Source organism: Epargyreus clarus, unplaced genomic scaffold, assembly GCF_041222505.1.
Source record: "Epargyreus clarus isolate Ecla_fem2 unplaced genomic scaffold, WU_Ecla_fem_2.2 ptg000018l, whole genome shotgun sequence".
NCBI classification, from domain to species: domain Eukaryota; kingdom Metazoa; phylum Arthropoda; class Insecta; order Lepidoptera; family Hesperiidae; genus Epargyreus; species Epargyreus clarus.
In genome coordinates this window covers 3,127,340-3,150,263 of record NW_027332226.1, presented here as the reverse complement: position 1 = coordinate 3,150,263, position 22,924 = coordinate 3,127,340, and the positions used below count along the sequence as shown (strand labels likewise).

At 35.0% G+C, this 22,924-nt stretch overlaps 1 protein-coding gene across 6 annotated transcripts in view; it reads left to right on the top strand.

The window, feature by feature from the left end:
- Positions 1 to 22,924, top strand: part of LOC140749475 (CUGBP Elav-like family member 1-A) — a 509,605-nt gene that overhangs the window by 116,071 nt on the left and 370,610 nt on the right. The window contains exon 1 of one of the 6 annotated variants that reach the window (XM_073082522.1): positions 2,733 to 2,828. The exons of 2 other annotated variants lie outside the window; for them this stretch is intronic. The gene's annotated coding sequence lies outside the window, so the exon portion shown is untranslated. Of the gene's footprint in view, positions 1 to 2,732; positions 2,829 to 22,924 lie in introns of those variants that run through there. 3 more of the 6 variants (XM_073082527.1, XM_073082520.1, XM_073082521.1) reach the window with 3 other exon arrangements.

Here is a 22,924-nt window from a genome sequence, read left to right as displayed (position 1 = left end):
TTGCGCAGATGTAGCAACCCATCTTTGGCTGACCTTAGATAGAACTGTATATTTCAACATTAATTATATTTAAGTAGTCCATCGGTGGCATTAACTTTTCACTATCAGATAGTACCCTCATTTGAGAATAAAATAAATAGATAAAATAATACTACAATTAAAATAGTACCTAAATAACAATGTACTTTAATATATTGCAACTATCACAAAAACAAATGCCTTGGTAATTAAGTAGTACGATAACATAAAACGTAGCAGTACTAAGGTTGGCTTAACCGAATGATTCCCAGAGGCACAATCGAGCTTAGCCGGGGAGCGGGGACATATTGACACTCTCCTAATCTACGTACGTAAGTGCTTGAGGTGCAATTCGTGCGATAATAAAACTGAAGTGTTTGCGAGTGAGGTCTTGAAGCTCCGCGTTCACCTCACAACCTCTGATCGCGAGTCGTTTTAACTTAGTTCACCGGATTTGTCTTTTGGTATGTAGTTTACTTTAATTTTATCTCAAGTGGACATATTGTCACTCTCCTAATCTACGTACGTAAGTGTTTGAGGTGCAATACGTGCGTTATAATAAAACTGAAGTGTTTGCGAGTGAGGTCTTTAAGCTCCACGTTCACCTCACAACCTCTAATTGCGAGTCGTTTTAACTTACTTTGACAGGATCTGTCTTTTGGTGTGTAGTTTACTTGAATTTTATCTCAAGTAGGTGAATTTTTTTGGAATTTGTGGTAGACTTTTGGTTTCATTATACTACGCATCGTCAAGAAATTATAGTACCATTGCTGTGCACGGGTTTGCACTGTGCAAAGTAAGAGGACATGGAGGAAATAGTCCATCGCGCTGGCTAAGTGTATATTGGTAGACGTTCCATACCTTTAAGAGCCTCTTGTAAGAACTTTCAGGGCTCGTATACTTATAACTGGTTTGTGACCAGTTATTATGTTACTAACAAAAATCTGGTTATTTTTATGTGACATCCGTACTTTAGGAATTCACTATGTTTTTTTTTCGCTAGCACATTTAGAAGTATGTTTTCAAAAAGGGTATACTGCACACTAAAGTTTCGACTTGTCGTAATTTACCTTCCAACTTGAGGTAAGAGACAAAAGGGTGACATCCGCGCCACGGTGCAATTTCCACACAAAGACCCAACTTGCTGGGTCTGTAATTACAGCTACGAAGAGTACGTATTACGAACGTTCTTGACATAATTTGTAGCCAATTTGTACATGTAAGGTATGCCTGACACTTTTAAATTGCTTCCAGACTATTACACTAAATGCCTTAATCGTTGTCTTTCCAAGGTTACAACATTCCTATTCATTCCAACCTAACAGTCATTCCAACCTAGTACTCTAGGAGTGTGACAGGGTTCAAGAGGCTATTTTAATCTAATATAAGCTTTACATGATATTGGTCATGGATGCATCTTTATTCTCAAAGTCTACGTTTGAATACCTCGTGTGTCTCTAAAAGCCAGTGGTAATGACATACCACATACCTTTCTTACACTCAAATTCAAATTAATTTATTCATTTATTCATTCATTCTGTGAAACCTGACGCATTTCATTTTTAAATTCAATATAATTTTACAAAACTTTTGTTAATATCATCTTTATTAATACAAAGTATTTGTACACGTCAGGTCACACATGATAAGCAATGTAACAAAATTAATATTCAAAACGCTAAACTCCAGCCTGCGGTGGGGCTAATTAACACCTGCTTTTGACGTAATGAAACTCGGTTTATCAAAGTAAACACTAACACGCCGTGCGTAGATATGTGGTGAATTTCTTCACTAAGTCAAACATAAAGTTTACATGTGTTTATTATGTTTTATAATAAAATTATTCCAGTTTGTAGCTACAGTGGAAAATACCACCTAAAGCTAACTAAGTTTACGTGGTATTTTCCATTGGGCTTTACTGTAGCTTTAAAAATATTTGACGAAAAATCTTTGTAACATTGTAGAGTGTAAAATATATCGTAGAATTAGCTTAGATATGCGGAGGGATAATTTTACCGGTTAAAGGTCATTAAAACTTATGACGAAGCAATAAGAAGTAAAATTTAAGCGATAGAAAAACTACTGCAGTAGTATGGAGTAGCATTACTCCATAATACTGCAGAAATTCGAGTTTTAGGGAAAACGCTGTGAGAATATTTTGACATTTGAATTCATTGAAGGCACTCCGGTGGACTATATTCTAAAACCCTCGCACTCTGAAGAGAAACCCGTGCTCAGCAGTAAGAAAGTAATGGATTGATGACGATAATCTATAAATTTATTTTTATTAATTTATTTTTATAAATTTATAGATTATCGATAATAGATTGTAAATATTCTCGATTATAGACCACATATACATTTGCTGTATTTGCAAAAAGTAATACCAAAGCACTAATAAATAAATACAATATACGTAGCAAACTTCTCGTAACTTTACAGCCACCTTGTATACCACTTACTTTTATTTCGTACAATACAGATTAAATAAATAAGCGCCTACATCAAAGAAATAAAAAGCAATAAACAAACATTTCTAATTCGATCGCAACTCTCCCAATTATCGTTGTAAACGTCGAGTCAACCGTCGAACGCAAGATCCTAGCGAATAAGATTAGAATTTGTTCGACACGACGCACGGAGGGGATGCGAAACAAAGAAAAGCCCTGTAAGGGCGGGCGGGGGCACGCTTCAGTCACGCCGGGGCGTTCGGCGTAGCAGGACGTACCGCCGCCCGCCCTACGCTCGCGTTACGATACCACGCGAGTCCGTGATTGTGTTTGTGAAATATTAAACAAATAAATTACTAAGTAAGTTGTTTGTCAGTTGCATTAGTGGAACATGTTGCGATATTTCACGTCGACCGGATAATGATTACAACACATTACTCTTAATTCAACTATGGCCGGCACGCGGATTTTGAACGGTAAGTCCTGTCCTCTTCCTGTTATACAATGAATTGTGGACAAAATCTCAAATTGAATAACGTTACAGAGTGTAAATGAAAACATACGGACTTTCTAACGTCACTTGCAAATGTAAACAAACTGCCAACAACGTTACATTGTAACGTTACATCGTGTTTACATCAATCGTTTTCGCTTTTACTTCGTGTATTGTGTGTTACAAGTTACAACGATGTTATCGTTGTAAACAAATATGTATCAAACGTATGTTTACGTTCGGTTATGTGATATGAATTTGGATTTGCTTTAATTAAACGAAATCTAATGAGTTACTGGTACGTTTTCTCATGCCTGTGTGCATAAAAATTATTTGTAGAAAAAAATATTTACTACTTTGGGCAGTTTTCTCTGTAAATTGTATCTAAGTTATATTAATGTCAATCATACAATTAAAGGGTTCGAAAATTAAGTGCATTACGCATATATGGATATCATGCAAAAAATTTCTTTTATCATAAGAAAACTTTGAAATTTTATTATTGTAATTATTACGTGGAAGCAAACGTAGATAAAGATATAACTCAGTATTTTAGTTTAAAATATGTTTGTAATAATACATAAGATTTTTGACCACCCAAAGAAATTTGTAATGGAAATTAATGGTAATGAATCTTTAATGAATTACTTATCGTCAAAATTGCTATAGATAACACAATAAAAAAGGATCAATATGTAATAAATAATAATTGATATTGATAACCTCAAATAGTACAATTTCTTGCATTGTGGGTGTCATAGACTATTAAAATGTTTTCATAGCTGGGAATCGAACCCGGAGACTTCCAAGTGTCAAACTATTCTGTAAACAGTTCTTGCATGACATCATATTTAAGTTATTTATAAAGTGGGAATAGGTAATTAACTACAAATTTCCCTTAAACTATTCAGAAATTCCGAAATGCCCACTAATGAATCACATGCAATAATTCAAAGTTACTCGTAAAGTTGATTAACAAACAAAGTTGACGTTCAGAAAGATTTAGGGTGCGCACGTCCCCGCGATTCCCTTTGATGTTTCCGTAAAATCATTGCGTGCATGAGTTATTTTGTAAATGCACTTACCCTGTAGTATGGTAGATATATTTTAAAAAGAAATACTTGAAAAAATATTGCAAGAAAAACATAAACCTTAGTAAAACTAAATAAAAAAAAATTATAAAATAAATAAGCAGTGTCAACTTACCCGTATGTTATAATTATGGATTTTGTAATGTATTACATTTAGTCAGTTAAAATTAATGGAATTTTACGTTACGTAGTTGATACTTAAAGTAATATCTGAACAGAAGTAATATAATAAAGTATTACTTCTTATAACTAAGTATACCTGAGGATAAAACATAAACATAACAAATTACGTGATTGTTTAAGTTGTAAAAGCACTACGAAATTTTAAATGGAAAGAAAAGTTCAAAAACACGCTCTTACAATAGGTATCTTGAGTAAATTGTATTAAATTTGTAGAACTCTAATGAAATGTAACATTATGTGTTATTTTAGTTAAGCAAATTTTTACAAGAAAAACTTAGAGTCGTCGATAATATTTCGAAAGTGATCAAACCGCCTAAAGGCCTCTAATAATTTTTAATAACTGCTTTCCAATGATAACAATCGGTACTGACTGCCCGCATAAAATCCATTAGCGGTCACCCATCTAACTTCGGACAGCATCGGACGTTGCTAAACTTTGTAGTTTCGTGACGATCTACACTAGCCGAAGGGCTACGAACGCATTAGTTAAGATCACTAATAAAACAAAACTCAATTATTTATTATTGCGGTAAACGTAAGTATTTATTTAAAGAGTAATAGCGTAATTGATAGAACTCACCATCTCATTCGACAGCCCCGAGCTTCGAAACCCCGGAATGCATTTCTTATTTAGAAGGGTATGTCACGTACGTGAAATAATGATAACTTGCTTAAATGACGAGGAAAAACATTGTAAGAAAACTTGCATGATTGAAAGTTCTTTAAGAGTTTTCAAGAGTGTGTGAAGTCTGGAATTCACTTTAATCTCCTCTAATTTTGAGAAGTCTGCGCCCATCAATGGGACAGTGAAACGTCAACGACAACGATTTACTCCTGAAAATAAAGGTATAAGACTATTTGTTCAGAACAATCCCGAATAAGACTAGAGTCCTATTGGTTTATTATTCGGGTTGGCCACAGATGCGTTGCAACCTCTGAGAACTAAGTTGGACCACCATGAATGAGTGTTATCTTATCACAACCTTATATGCTAAGCCGTGGCAGATATAGGTGGTGGTGCCGCCGTAGTCGACCCAAGAGTTCTACCACCTTCAACATAATTCACAATATGAATGCCAAAAAGTAATCGTAGGATTTCTCTCAACGATAACTTAAGAGAAATCACGCAATAAATCTGTATACATTTCACATTTTAACTTACAAAGTCGTGTCTCTATTACTTTATCCATTTATGTAGAGACGATCGCCCACACCACGCTCTCTGATCAAAGACCTTAATTAAGTGCATCAAATTGGTTTGTTAGCTACGTAATGAGAATTTAACGCTCGAACAACTCTCCGAATTCTAGCTAAGTTGGTTATAGTTTATGTTTGGTACCTGCTAAGGATTTGTTATAGGGGATGGGAATGAACTGTAAGTATTGTGTATAGCCTACGTGGATACTTTGGGAGCAAATTGTCATCCTAACTATTTATAAATGCGAATTTGAGTTTGTTTATTTGCTACACTATAACTATTTGAAGGTGGTAGAACCCTTTGTGGTTCGACTCCGGCGGCACCACCGCCACACCTATTTCTATCTAAAATAACAGCAGTGTTAAGCGCTGCTGTGTTCCGGTTTGAAGGGTGTGGTAAGGGAGACAGACTTTTCCGAGGCGTTCCAGCTTAGTCCTCAGGGGTAGCGGCGCATCTGTGGCCGACCTCAGGTAGGAATATCTAATCCTCTAATAATCTGGGGTTGATTACAGATGTCCATGGGCGGCAGTAGCCACTTACCATCAGGTGAACTGCATGCTCGTCTGCTACTCTTATATTATAAAAAAAAAAAACACTTTCACGTTAATCACATAACCGGTTGTCGGTAGTTTAAAGTGGTAGGACCCTCTGTAGTTCGACTCCAGCGGCATCACCGCCACAACTATTTCTCCTTAATAACAGCAGTGTTAAATGCTGCTGTGTTCTGGTTTGATAAGAGACATACATATACTTATCCGAGGCATTGCAGCTTAATCCTCAGGGGAGCGGTGCATCAGTAGCCGACCTCATATGGGAAACTGACCTTGTCTGCGTTTGATTGCAGATGTCCATGGGCGGCAGTAGCAGTAAAAATCTGGTGGACTGCATGCTTGTTTGCTATTATCACATGATAAAAAATATACGAAATGTTGTACAGACTTTGTAGGGTATCTTTTATCCTGAAAAAAGAACCATTCCCGAGGGATATATAAAAACCTCTGGCTGCGTGCGAAGCCGCGGGTGAAAGCTAGTTTACATTTTTTCTTATATTAGTAGCGAAACAGAATACTGTCTCGAATCCGGAAAGATATTATGTGGGTATGTGTTCTACTTTTGGAAGAAGCTTGATCATCAGGTGTCCGTCCGTCTAACTGTCTATCATAGCAGATTTTCACAGAAATAACGTCACTGAAAATTTTTTCACAATAGATAAGTTATAAATTATTTTTAATTGTTTTTTTTCAAACACTGACTAAAGAATATTCTTTAATTCCCACTTAATATATATTAAGTGGGAATAAGTGGAATTATCCCCACTTAATATATATTAAGTGGGGATAATTCCCACTTAATATATATTAAGTGGGAATTATTAAGTGGGAATTCATTTTTAAATGACATGAAAATACAAATTACAAATCAATTTATGAAACTTACATTGTTCTGAGTCAAATGCAAACATAAATATAAAAAGCAGGGATAATCGTGGAGGTCCGTTATCGTAACCGCAACTACCAGATATGTGAAATAAAAATATATCCGAAACCCTAACCGTAATATCCGTAACTGAAATTATCGGATAAACCGAAATAATTCCATATCGGTAACAGTATAATATTTTTAACAAATCCATATTCATATCCAGATCCGAAATTCCGTATTGATCATTATATTTCGTCGCTTTTTAGAAATAATACTAGGAATAAAAGGCAAGGGAATTCGTCATAATTAAATAAAATGTTACAAGCTTTTTTATTATTTTCTTATTTATCTTAATTATCGTAATAACAAAAAACCCGACTGCTTAAAAATATAACAACAATATAATCAAAAATAAAACAAAAATGTTTTTATTAAAAAAAAATGTTTTTGTATTATTGTCACCGTAATTATTCCTTAAATTTTTCACTGTAATTTTTGATAAACATCTTATTTGATTTTTTATTCACACTACACATAATATCTTATACGTCTCCAATGTCGTCACGACATATAACGCGTCTCATTTTATTTCCCTTTCGTAACCGGCAAATTATCCGTGTTCTACAGTTTCAAACGACATGCAATAGTAAACTCTAAAATTGTTATCCCACTTGCGACAAATTACAAGCGCTCGCTCATCTGCTAAGTGGAGTGATTTGTAACTCGCGTGAGTATCAAACGTTGTCACAGTAACGGGAGACTTACGTACATGGGTTATATGTGTTACATAATATATTTAATCCTTGACGCAAAGTAAGTTTCACGACCTCGTCTGTAAGTTTGTTTGTAGCATCGTAGCTCTATTTAATGATTAATTTGATGTATATTTCTGTTAAAAGTTCATCAAGATTATTAATTCACAAGTTTATTTTATTCACAATTGTTTCGTTGTTAGAATTTTATTAAATATAGAAATAGTAGATAAGCATACAGTCCACCTGATGATAAAGGGCTACTGTGGCCCATGCACATCTGCAAACAACCCCAGAGAAGATTAGATTTCCACTTGAGATCAACCACAGATGCGTTACCCCAGTGGACTAAGCTAGTACTCATACCAAGGAAATGTCTCTCTTACGTCACCGTTCTAACCAGAATACCGAAGCGTTTAACACAGCTGTTATTAGGCAGAAATAGGTGTGGCGGAGGCGCCGCCGGAGTCGAACCAAGAGGGTACACAACCCAAAATTATAAGATTTAATAGGTTCTATAAATTTAAATTTAAGAAAGTTCTAGAAGCAATCAGTGAATCCTAAATAACTATTTTCATAAATCATATCTCGCCAAGTTAGATCGTTTGTCACGGGGAGGTGACAAACTCTGTCGTTCTCAAGTAGACATGAAGTTTTCAGGTTAATGAATTTGTTATTAGATTTTGAAAGAGCGGTTGATTTTATTTGCCGTCGTCAACTCATTACTGTCCCACTGCTGGGCGTGGGCCTCTTTTTTTAATGGAAAGGGGTTAAGGACATAGCCACAGGTCGTCAACCGCGATGACGAAAGTACAAATTGGTGCACCTTACATCAAGTAGCAGTGATAGCCTAGTGGTTAAGAAACTCGGCCTCTCGATCGAGGGGTCCGAGGTTCAAATCCCAGGCACACAAACCGCAAACCTCTGATTTTTCTAAAAGTTATGTGCGTATTAGAAATTAATTATCACTTGCTAAACGCTAAAAGAAAACATCGTGAGGAAACCTCCATACCTGAGAGATTTATAAAAAAAAATCTCAAAGGTATGTAAAGTCTACCAATACGCACTTGGTCAGCGCGATGGACTGTGGCCTAATCCTTCTCATTATGAGAGGAGACCCGTGCCCAGCAGTGGGACAGTAATGGGTTGTTGATGACATCAAGCTATGACATTTAAAGGTGGTAGAACCCTTTGTGGTTCGACTCCGGCGGCACCACCGCCACACCTATTTCCACCTAATAACAGCAGTGTTAAGCGCTGCTGTGTTCCGGTTTGAAGGGTGTGGTAAGGGAGACAGACTTTTCCGAGGCGTTCCAGCTTAGTCCTCAGGGGTAGCGGCGCATCTGTGGCCGACCTCAGGTAGGAATATCTAATCCTATCTGGGGTTTATTACAGATGTCCATGGGCGGCAGTAGCCACTTACCACCAGGTGGACTGCATGCTCGTCTGCTACTCTTATACTATAAAAAAAAAAAAAAAAAAAAAAGCTCAATACATTTTTAATGTTCCATACTGGAGAAATTGGTGGTACGGAATCCATTGCGTGCAAGTTTAACTCTCACTTGGCTCATTATTTAAAGATTACTTATGGGTGTAGGTTTCCGCGTGAAATTTCCTTCGCCACTTATATCAAGTAAAATAAATTCCTAATAAGCAGTTAGTTGACTTTAAAAAATCAGAGGTTCATGCCTGGTTTTTGAACTTTGGAACCCCGGATTGCTTTTTTCGCCGTATGAGACAATCATAATATTATAGCTATCGTTAAATTTGCTCTCATAGTAATAAAATATCCATACATAGCGTAGCAACAACGGCTTATAATTACAATAAAAATAATATTTTAAGTTGTCAATTCTTACTCAATAATAATCTAAATTTTTAAGTTTTCAAAAACCTGAAATGAACTTTTCTATATATATTTTCTATTTTTTTCATATCTAATCTTTCTTCGCATGTTATCTCACGTAAGTAGCATCGTTTGTCACGGATAGGTGACAAACTCCGTCACCTGAAGAAGACGTAGATTTGAAGACGTCAGCTTGGAATTTGATGTGAGTGGCGACGACAGTCGTCAGGCGCTAATCGTATGGCGTCTGAGAAGTTTGACGTGATCGTAAGTAAAAAGCTTTTCAAACTTTCATATTATATTCTGTGCATATTTAGCTTCGAGTGTATTATAATCAGCTACTTTGCCAATCAAAATGAAAAAACTTTTTGCAGTATTTTTGAAATTTAACTAGTAAACGAGCATACCTACTTTGGTAAATGCAAATTTTACAATTTTATAAATCACAAATCCACTTTACTAAAGTCTATTAAAATTTGATCTCGTATTTGTCCCGCATACGCTACGAGTATATCACATCTACTTAAATTTTATCTCACCTCAGTAGCATCGTTCGTCACGAATAGGTGACAAATTCCGTCACCTGAAGAAGACGTAGATTTCAAGACGTCAGCTTGGAATTTGACGTCGAGCGGCGACGTCAGTCGTCAGACGCTAATCGTATAGCATCTGAAAAGTGAGACGTAGTCGTAGTCGTATTTAGGCTTAGATTGAATTAGAATCAGCTACTTTGCTCATCAAAATCAAAGTATTTTTTCTGATTTTATGAAAGAAATTGAACTTGCAAACGAGCATACCTCTAATCTAAGCTTTGGTAAGAATATCGATTAGATCTAATAGATATCGAATAGACACGATAGTCGTGAGGCGCTAATCGTATGGTGTCTGAAAAGTTTGACGTGGTCGTAAGTAAAAAGTTTTTCAAACTTTTATATTGGTTTTGAATAGTATTCTGTGCATATTCAGACTTAGAGAGAATCAGCATCGTGTCCAATCAAAATGAAAGTACTTTTTTCGATTTTATGAAAATAAACTAACAGAAGAGCATATTACTTAAATCTAGCCTTTGATAAGTGTGGCTGGAATTCGACGTCAAGTGACGATAACAGTCGTGAGGCGCTAATCGTATAGTGTCTGAAAAGTTTGACGTGGTCGTAAGTAAAAAGATTTTCAAACTTTTATATTGGTTTTGAATGATATTCTGCGCGTATTCGGCTTAGTTGGTATTAGAAGCAACGTTGTTAGTTGCTAATCAAAATGAAAGTACTTTTTTCTTATTTTAAAAACTTGAACTAGTAGAAGAGAATACTTATATCTAGCTCTCGATAAGTGTAAGACTTGGAATTTTATGTCGAGTGGCGACGACAGTCGTCAGGCGCTAATCGTATCGCGTCTGAAAAGTTTGACGTGGTCGTAAGTAAAAAGATTTCCAACCTTTAAATTGGTTTTGAATAATATTCTTCGTATTCAAGGTTAAAGTCAATTTGCTGATTTTAGCTACTTTGCCAATAAAAATTTAACTACTTTTTGTGATTTTATAAAATTGAACTAGCAAATAAATATGCAGTCTAAGACTTGGTAAGTACTCACTGCCGTCTATGAAAATCTGTAATGAAAATCTAAGGTTTTATCCCTTTATCTAAGGTCAGTCACATGCTTTGCTACCATTGAAAACTAACTAGGAAAATCCCATAGTGGACCTATTATGTCACCTTGTAACAAATTGTATCTTTATACTAGTCAGGGGTGTGAAGATTCACGTTTTCAACTTAAGGACTATATTACGTCAATTTTCACTTCAATTTACACGAATGTCATTTGAAAAGTTTTTATGGTTAGGAAAGTTTGTAAGAAAGTTTAGTCTACTAAAGTTATCTTGTTAACTCACCTTATCTGTTTTGCTACAGGGCAGACCCGTATCAAGGTGTTTGTGGAACTGTCGTCACCAAATTCATTTCACTTCATAGTAACAGGAAAACACTGTTCATGAACATTTTATTTTGTGAATCTGTCGTTAAAACTTGAACACAGGTTTTCCTATAAAAATACTTTTTGTTCCGTATTTTTTGAGATACCTTTCAAAGTTCGCCTTAGATTGTATAACGTGATTTTTTCTCCTTTAAAGTTTCTAAATAATTTACCGTAAAAAAATACATACATCTACATGTATATAAAATGTTATAAATATTTACATCAAAACCACTGTTTTTAGATTTCTAGTAGATGTATCTCTCATGATTCTTGTTGGGTTCTTTGTCGTTTCATTTTATTATTTTATTATAGGTTATACACGCATCTACACGTACACAAACATGCATACAACCGTATTTATTTTTCACATACGAACACATACACGCATACTCGCACAAATCAACGCGTGTACAAAATGAATATATCTATAGGACATAGAAACATATACAGCGTGTTCTAATTCTCGTAGCTGTCACTTAGTCTATTTCAGTAATTTGGTAGGTGTCAAAGACGTCACACCGAAGACTGATGTGAATATTAATAGTAAGTTTAGTATCGATTCTGATATTAATTTCAACTTTAGTATTTCAATATCAAAGGAGGTGGAGGTGGAGGTGGAGGAGGTAGGTCTTGGAGATAATATTGCTGTTTTCATTAATTTTAGTCCAATATCGTCACTGATATGCGATACACAATTATAATATTTTTAAGAAGACATAAAAGTATACTTCCAAATATGCAAGATAATATATATGAGAATACATTACACAATTATTGAAATGAGTACTTAATTAGCTAATCTTGTGCACATTTTGTATCTCATACAGATCATTAAATGTTTGTTAAATTTATCTAAAGCTACGTGTTCCTGAAAGGTTACAAAATATGACTTAAAAATTAGAATTATATAATTTTATTTAAATGGTCTTCACATTCTGTGTAATTGACCAAGACTGAGAAAAAAGTACTATATTACTACTTGACTACTTGACAAATTTATATCCTAATCCGAATATTACTCATTGAGTTTCAAATTTGAATACCACACTCTTATTATTGTAACATCTGCCAGAGAGCTCATTACAGTCTCAACTTTACTCAGAATGACATTTGTTCTCAATTGCACCAATCACTCATAGGAGAACAATATTAAAGCCACAAGCGAAACATAACTTCAATTAAATACTCCAATTCGGTCGCACAGGCGAGCGCTCCTAGCGCCGGCTTTTCGACCAACCAACCAATCAACTAATGTACAGCATTGATTCTGAGCAATTTGAATATATTTACAGGCTGTTCCAGAAATATATTTGATATCATTGACACATATTTTTATACATATCAGTAATTTTCGACCGAATAATTATTAAATTTTGAAACACATTAATAAATAATAATCAGTTAACGAATTATTATAAATTACAATATTTAAATCGGAAATTATATTGATGATAAATATTATTTTATATTTAAATAAACATTGAAGAACCTATAAGCATATAAATTTTCAATTCATGTTTTATCAAACAATTTTTATTTATTATAACTTTTACTTAAATTAATTTACCTACCAACATAAAAACAAATATTGTTGTAGCTGCGGAGTTTGATAAAAGCAATTGACTTTATCCAAATGAAACAATAATACAATTATGTTATTGAATATTTTCGAATACTGATTTATATTTATATCACCCTGTATAGTTAAATTCGTAGTTGAATATCATGCAATATTGGACGCTTGATGAGGTCGCCGAAATCGAATAACTTTAATTTCGCTCGCTAGATTAATATTACCTACATGTTAATAATATTATGCATATGTAAATCACGAAATATGCCATTTTGAACTTTGAATTTATTGTACGATGATATTTTGTAATTATCACAGATAAGTAAGAGATTTATGTGATTTCGTGTTATTTAATTTATATGTCGTTGGCTGGATTTTTGACCCGTGCAAGACTCGATTAAGATGTGTTGCAACCTTTCAGGTCCGAGTTGGAATTCCATGTATAAACGTTTCAGTCTTGTAAAACACTTCAATCCAAAACACACTAGTATTTTACACTGCAATTAAATAAATTAATAATAAGATAAGTAACCATTACTGCAGTCGCAGTCGAATCATGAAAGCTTTTATTAACTTCGAAGTAGGTTAATTTATAATCAGTGATTGACAGATTTTCTCAAAAATATTGAGAACATTATATATGAATATAGTCGCAAAATTAATACCAGGCAGCCGATAACTTGATAGAAAGTAATCATCGATACCTATTAAACACTTTCAACACATCCGTAACCCTTTAATTTGTGCCTATTTGAAGAATAATCAGCACATATTGTAATAGAACAAATTTACACTAACAGCCCAAATCATACAATAGCGATAGCGTACATCATTACAAATTAAAATAAATTACCATAATGCGTCATTAATATCAAAAACCTTTCATTACGGACACAGGAATTGATATACGGTTGACTTTCACCGCATGTTTTGGGCTGTAAACATTTGCATGAGCACATCCGGTAAATATTACCGGTAAATATTACCGGTAAATATGGTAAATATTTCAATTCAACCGGATCATTTTGATATCCGTTCCAATTTCGAATTACGAACATGTAAAAGGCGGTTGTTTTAACGTTGACCATTGCAACGAGTTTGTGAATTGAAATGAATGAATAAGGTACTCAATTTCATTGAAAGGAAAACTGCTCATTCGTCAATATAAGGTAATACAGCGGAGGTGAAAGATCTTTTGTACACGAAAATTAATAATCAAACATTTTATTTGATTTAATCAACATCACAATCTGCGTACGAAACAAATCATTTGAAACATGTTATATGGTAGAAACCTTTGTGGATCGAATTCGGTGCCACTACCGTAACACCTATGTTTGCCTTGACAACACTCGTTGTAAACGCTGTATTCTGATACACACAGGTGAGGTTATTTGACTTAATCCTCAACGGTAGCAATGCATCTTTGCCATACCAACTCTATTTGAGTTGAAAAAAGATTTCGAAGGGTGGAAACGACCACACAGTATCAGTTGTATTGCATGCTTATGTACTGCTTCAAGTTCATAAACTAGAACCAAAAACCAAAATGCTTAAATGTAGCCTCTCATCATTTAGTTTTAAACTAAATCACCGGCACCATTTTAGAAATTATGAAGCCGTTTGGCTGCAGGAGGTGCTAAAGAATAACATACCCATATTAACTAATGACCATACATACTAACACGCATTTGAAGGTGGTACAACCCTTTGTGGTTCGACTCCGGCGGTACCACCGCCACACCTATTTCTACCTAATAACAGCAGTGTTAGGCGCTGCTGTGTTCCGGTTTGAATGGTGTCGTAAGGGAGACAGACTTTTCCGAGGCATTCCAGCTTATTCCTCAGGGGTAGCGGCGCATCTGTGGCCGACCTCAGGTAGGAATATCTATCCTATCTGGGGTTGATTACAGATGTCCATGGGCGGCAGTAGCCACTTACCATCAGGTGGACTGCATGCTCGTCCGCTACTCTTATATTATAAAAAAAAACACGCCCAAATAACGTCACACGCTGCACTTAGGCAATAAAAATGATTCTATGGTCGCGGTAGTAGCTAATAAAATATAAATACCTAGTTATTAATGTAGCATATTCGTAGCGGAAGGTAATATTCATACTGACGGCTTCAAAAGCTAAATATCAGAAGCGCGGCTATCTCAAATCAGACTGCGGATTGTCGGCACCCATTGTTTCAGTCTAACAATATTCAATTTCTTAAACTGATACGTTGATAACTAGTTACATGATATTATAAGCAAGTATCGGTTATGCAAAATGATATTTGATTAATATTAGGTTCGCTATTTAGGATTTTAATTTCAAATGACGATAGATTTCAATGCATTCATAAATAATCAGTTACCTAATTATAAATTGTTTCCATTTCGTTGAAATTAAATTACCGCTTATAATAATTGATCCAAAAACATGTTGCAAGTACTTTATTGTGATCGTGTACACTATAACAAAAACTGTGAAAATGTATGTAGGTAAGTAAATTTTTGTAGTCATGTTCACAGACCTTTTTTTTTTTTTCTCGAGGGGGAAACCTTCAAAAGGTACCCGACGACGTGGGAGCGACGCCGGGTTATGTGGGATTTTTACCGCACTAAAACCCCCCCCCGGTGGCCGTCCTCAACGCTTGTTGGAGAACTCCGGGATCTCCGACGGAACACAACCGGAGCACTCCAAGCGCGATGCCCCGATCGGGCTCTACCCTGGCGGAGCAGTTTTCGCTCCTCCCTCACCATGTAGTGTTTACGACGGTATGCGACCACACATACCGCCGTCCTTCCCGGGGTCGCTAGCTGGACGGCTCGAGCTCCCACTCTTGCCGCCCGCAACCCCGGAAGCCCCCTTTTAGTCGCCTCCTACGACAGGCAGGGGATACTGTAGCCCTATTCTAGTCCCGGAACTACAGGGACAATGTTCACATACCTAGGATTACCCTTTGAAACTATATCAACTTATATAAGCATCTATCAAAGTTGATGAACTAGTAGGGTTTCATCAGTGTCTGATTTATTTATTACTACTTTAACCCGTATCCAACGTCAACCGGTTTGAGAATAAATATCAGAGATTTCACATTTTTCTCTCATATATACAATAAAATTATCCAGAATTCAGTAAATCATAAATATATGTTTACTTGTCTGTTTTTATATACATGTATTTGACTGTCTGACAACTTACTAGAAAAAGCTTTTGGTCTAATTAGTTATTGTTGTTATTTACTGATCACTTCGTATTTCGTATTTATCTTTTTTCGGTCACATAAGACGGTTTATTTATCTATCCCTAGTTGATACATATTTCTATAGACAATACCCTTTCTAGGTACCACAAAATATACCTTAACGGTGTGCCTATCTCGGATCGGACGCCATTGTTTTAATTCAACAATGGTAAATTTCTTGTATCAGATATTTCGTTAGAAATTTTGACAATATTATCGATATTGTCAAAAATATGGTCACGATGTAAATAGGCTTTGGATGTACAATATTATGGTCACTATCTAATAGGCAATGGATATATAATATATTATGTCGCTTCTGAATCTGTAACATTTAACGTTAATGTAATTGTATATTTTGTTTGTGTGGTATTTTATTAAGACTCTGATGAATAAGTCATCACATAGCGGAATTCTTAATGAATCATTTGTGCGGGAAAACAGTAAGGACGGTAACACTTGTATATGCAAGTTTATTCGAATTGAAAATTATGTATTTTTACAAGACTTGTCTGAAGCAATTCAGGAACAAAATGAAAATCGGATATAATAATGTTACTAATATTTCACATTTTTATATTTTTCTGTTATCTTTTGCTCTCATTTGTTATAAATGAGTCATATTTGACGCCACCTCGTAAGTCATTTATATGAAGCTAAATATAAATCTTTCTCAGAACCATTATCAAATTGAAATAACATCAACAACTTTAACGCCTGCGTCAGTGACAAGTCTCTATAATGGATACATATACAACTATTTCAAATCTGAAAACTGGGTACATTTTCTTGTTCGGAGTGAGTAATCTTTACTAATCTATGAATGGATATATGAGTTTATATATAGGATCATAATAACATTTTCCAAATCCCAATCAATATCGTAAAATCGATTATATCCGCAACATTTACATTATTCGAGCGATCCTTAGAAACAAACACTCTAGTGTTGAACAAATGAGTTGCCGACACGTCTCTCGTATATAATAACGCGGCGTCCGTATGGTCTCCATTCCGACGCGCAATCGCGTTGATAGGTAAACTGCCACCGGCACCGACGAACGCATCGCTTGGCGTAATGCCATCTCACATCTGCGGTGGACCGTCGGGGTTTTGGGTTCCGTGGGAGAATGTAAAAACCATGTGGTACATTACACACTTTCTACAATGAGCCCACACTATTATTTCTTGTTAGTGCTATGGATATTGGACAGTTTCAGATCCAGTTTTAGAACAGTAATTTTATTAGTCGTTCGAATGTCTGGATGACTGGGCTTCGAAACCGGAACCTCGGAACACCTTCTTGACAAGCAAGGTATGGTAACCACGATGCCCATGTGATCGACTTTTACATACAAAACAACACCATACAAAACAAACAAACAACACAAACAAACATACTACATACAAAACAAAATAAATAGTGTGAATTTAAGAAAAATACCTCAAATGAACGTCTTTGAAACTATTCATGTACTTTTAAAGTAATATATGTATAGTGATATATTGTATATCGTAATAAATGTTGATATAACGAATTTAAATATTTGACAACCATACGGAACCAACTATTTGTGATGACGAACTGGCATATTGCTATTTTTTATAGCAAAGAAGTTGTTTTCTGTTCAAACCGCATGCTATATAGCTTGTCTGTGCATATGTATAGTGTTGTATGTAAATGTTCTGAGCGGATTAAAGAACATATCGCGTCGTGTCATATGTCGTTGTACTACAAGTTGGTTTGAGAACCGTTGACTTTTACACGTAATTTTGCAAATGAGACGTCTATTGGGATATAATATGTTGAGCATAACATGTAAAATTAGAAAGAAAATTTGAAATAAACATTAGATTTTTTTATTTAAAATGAATGACTTGTATTAGTATGGAAACACGTGGTGTCCCATGGGTTGTGTAGGTCGTAAGTGATCTACAAAATTAAGCAGCGTCTAAAGCGAGTGAGAGTTGGATGGGTGACCTCTAGTGGCTTAATTTCATATGGTTTCCGTGCTTCAGTAAGGACGTTAAGGCTTTAGTATCGGTTATTTTTACTGCAATATCATTGTTTGGTTATGTTACATTAACAAATAAAGTTGTGAATGTAAATTTTCTCGAAATATCCTTAAGATGTCAATAATCCAAACAATTCATATATAAAGAAAATTAGTAATATACTCGCCGTGGATTCGAACCCAAGACTCGAAAATTAGTTTATGTAAATTCTAACAACTACTTAGTCATCGCTTCTTTTTGGTGATTAAGAATATCCTGTTATAAATCACTCCGATCTCATAATAAATCGCTCCAATTTGACGAAATTTATTGATCCACTTTACAACCTGTATATCATATTCGCCGTCAGTTAAATCCATCATCAAAGCGTCTTGGACTAATGCTTTAAATAAAAGGATTAGACCGCGACACTGGAATCTCCAGTGCGTGTAATAGGATGCAGTTCTGGTGAGTGTAGAATAAATCTGAACTTTATTGCCTGGGGACTGACGGCGCTCTAGAATCTGTTACGGTTGAGAGCTACTCCTAAAGTCTACAGTTTGTTTGCCTTACTTCCTAGATGTAAATATGAAACAGCGCATACCAGTTATTTTTACAATTAAGGCCCGTACAGACACTAAACGTGCCAGACACGGGCGGTGGCAGACAATATCATATTTTGTTACGTAAGATTTTGTCAGACACTACCTATGTCTGGAGGGACATGCCTGACATTTATTTTTTAAATTAATTAAAGTATGTTATGTTGTTACATATAAGTGGTGCCCAAAAGAAATCGTATCAAATACGCACCCATGTCGTGTAACGCCGGCTTATGCGCGTTTGCAGCAACAACGACACAGGCAATTGTTGCGTGGGTTTGAAACTTGAGTAGAGAAAACTTCACTTTAAAAATCCTGACAACTAATGGAATGTAAAATTATGTTATGCTTTAAAGCATACTAAAAACAAATATCCTGTGTTAGTACAGTCAATGTTAAACTTAATACTGAAAAGTCAATAGAAGTTGACATAGAGAGAGATCATATAACTGTAGAATATGATACACAAAATGCAATATAAATCAATGCTTTGCACAGTCAAAGGCAATGTTTGTTTGTGTAAACACAGTATTACATTTTGCGAGTAAGAGAGCTAAAGCAATAACGGATCATCAAATATTTCAACTGAAAAATTCATATAGTAAAGTAAAACTCAAAATTCATAAAAAGCCAATTCAAATTCAAACTGAGTTGGTTCATAAAACTGTAAAATATGATGCACAAAACGCAATATAAAGCACAATGCGTTGCACAGTCAAAGGCGATGTCTGTTTGTGTAAGCACGGCAGTACATTGTTGCGAGTGATATCGTAACGAGGCACGTCACATTCAAATGTAACTATATACTTAATTTATGTACAGGGTCTGGGTGTATATACTACTACAAAAATAATACTAGGGCTGTAAGCTTATAAATCGTGATAACAAAACATTATAGATTTAAAGGAGACCAGAAAATATTTAAAAAAAAAAAAAACAAAATTCACCTTGCAAACTCAAAAGCACAAAATTCACTAGCAAAGTTAAACTCAAAAAAAATCATAAAAAGTCAATTCAAATTCAAACTGAGTTGGTTCATAAAACTGTAAAATATGATGCACAAAACGCAATATAAAGCACAATGCGTTGCACAGTCAAAGGCGATGTCTGTTTGTGTAAACACGGCAGTACATTGTTGCGAGTGAAATCATAACGGGCCACGTCGCATCCGGCCACCCTTTTAATAAAACGCATGACTACATTCATTAGGCAGAGGGCGCTCGCGTGCGGTTTTTTGTTTCCATCCCTCATTAATTGTACTTTAATGAGAGACCGCGCAGCGTACGACATGTTGTTTTACAGGATGATATTAATTTACCTGCATGCATGCGGGACAGTAGCGTTTGCGGGTTGAACTAAATGGGAGGATATTTATAGTGCATATTGAAAGTTTGCATGCAATATTTGTAATAGTCGATAAACACTCGCGTGCTGCAATTATTGACTCTGTATGGCCTTGATAATTTCAATGATGTCATTCCTCTATAAGCCCCTAAATAGTTAAATGTGTTTACATGCGAGCATTCTATTTATCATAACAACAAAATCACGGCGTTTTACAATTATGGTATTAAAAATTATATTGATACAGCGCACGTTTAGAAAGGACAAATACTTATTAATAACTGTGTGTGATTTTTTGAAGTTCACTTTGAATTTTGTCCGCCAAGCTAATAAAATGAAAAACTTATTGCAGGATTCCAAACGATATCACATAAAACGTTTATATTCGTAACATTTATGGAATTTACCCATCGCGCTGCTATGGCGCTACTTGCCAAAGTCACCGACTCAAGTGCAACTTACTTCAACGCATTGTTCCACGAAATGTTGTCTTTTTTTCAAATACCAACCGTATAAAGTATCGTAGGTATGTTTATAAAATCGCTCTAATCAAAAAAAGAAGAGGGCGCTCTCGGTGTCTGTTTTCCCCCTGATTTACTGTACTGTACGTAGTTCGACTTATACAGCATGATCATATTAATTTACCTGCGTGCGATGCGGGATGTGAGCATTTGCGGGTTAACTAAATGTTGCAATGTTTATGGACAACATTTTGGAATCACCTGTATCCATCGTTTATCGTCATATTACAATATTGTGGTTTAATGGGAGTTCACACAAGCATTGCGTACAGATAGATATTCGTGGCTTTTCGTTATTTAAGCGGATTAATTTTAATGGAATTGGATAACTCATATGTTAATGGAATTATGAAAAGATGTTGTGAATACGTATAAGTATATACTTATGGAAACGTCTGTAGCCGACTTTTTATATTATTATAATGATAATGATAATTAAGGAATCATTAACAAATCATCATAGGTTCTTTTTGTTTACTAATAGGTACAATTATTTTAAAGCTAATTATAAATTTTATCGTACAGTATATTTTCACATATCCCATAACACGATTTTAATATTGTTAAATAATTTTAGAAGTAATACGCGCTGCTCGTTTCATAATTAAAAAAGAACATTCAATCTAATTTTAAAAATATCCCGGGGTACTAGAAGACCCCCGAATGAGATTAGTAGCGTTAACCGTATCATTGCCGCTCGGGCGGGGCGCTAAAAGAAAAATGTAATTAAAATGGCCGCCACCTGTTTATTATTGTACCCCCACCAATTATGGGAGGGAACGTTACGCAAGAAAATTTAAAATTTCAAAAAGCATTTAGCTATATTTTACATTTTTTGTTAAAACCGTGAAAGGACACTTTATTTGCTTTATGAATTATTATGAATATGTATCTGCTATTGATTCACATTGTACTATGTATACAAAAACAAGAAATCTGACTGCAAAAATAAGTCGCATATATCTCGCTGAAGAAACCAATGAAAATTTCAGTGTACCCAGTGTCACTAGGTAAAAAGCAGTGATAGCCTAGTGGTTAAGAAACTCGGTCGCTCGATCGAGGGGTCCGAGGTTCAAATCCCAGGCACGCACCTCTGATTTTTCAAAAATTATGTGAGTATTAGAAATTAATTATCACTTGCTTAAACGGTGCAGGAAAACATCGTGAGGAAACTGGCATACTTGAGAGATTTATAAAACAAAAATCTCAAAGATATGTGAAGTCTGCCAATACGTACTTGGCCAGCGCGGTGGACTATGGCCTAAACCTTCTCATTCTGAGAGGAGACCGTGCCCAGCAGTGGGACAATAATGGGTTGATGATGATGATGATCATGAGTGTCACTCGGACTACCCACATGAATTTAACGACAGCGTTTACAGCTAATACCAAGGAAATACATACATAAATACACTAAAATATATATAACCACCTGTCGCTATTAAAAACTATCCAACAATACAGACATTATTTAGTAAAGTTTTCATTTATTTTTCCTAATACTCTACCAGGTGCGATATTAACGCGGAGATGATAATAAACTTGAAAAATTTCACTAAAGTATGAAAAGTTGTTCTCAGGACCAACGAGCTTAACTTTAAAGTATAAAGTTTAATATAAAAAAGCTTATAACTAACCCGAGCGCTCCGTAGAAATTTATATTAAACCGCACTCTTCCTACAATATTTTAAGTGCATGCTGGTCTACGGCTGCGTCTTCTGTATTATAGGAACATCATTTTGTTATAAAATATCTGTAGTAAGATATAGATCAACAATATCGGCTTCAATAGTTTTTTTTTCTTTATCCGCAAAAGGCGCCAGGCGCAAAATCGAAATTTAAATTCAGCATTTAGATTATCTGTCTGGCCGGGATCGAACCCGGAACCCACTGATTTTCAAAACTACTGTGACCACACTATCACGCGGGTCATCTATTTACAATTCTTCAGTAACAGTGACTTGCTCTTTTAGTATTTGATTTTTTAGTACCTTAAAAATTAATATTTTATTTAATTCGAATATGATATAATTCTTATGAAATATACTTAAACTAAATTTAAAACAAATAGAAATAAAAATTATAAACATTACCGCGGGGCGGCTCATTTATTTTATTTATTATAGTTTTAGTTATTTTTTGATTACTGTAAATATTTTTATTTCTATTTGACTTAAAAATTAAGTTTTTCTTTACTGTAAAACCCAGCATTAAATTTTATATC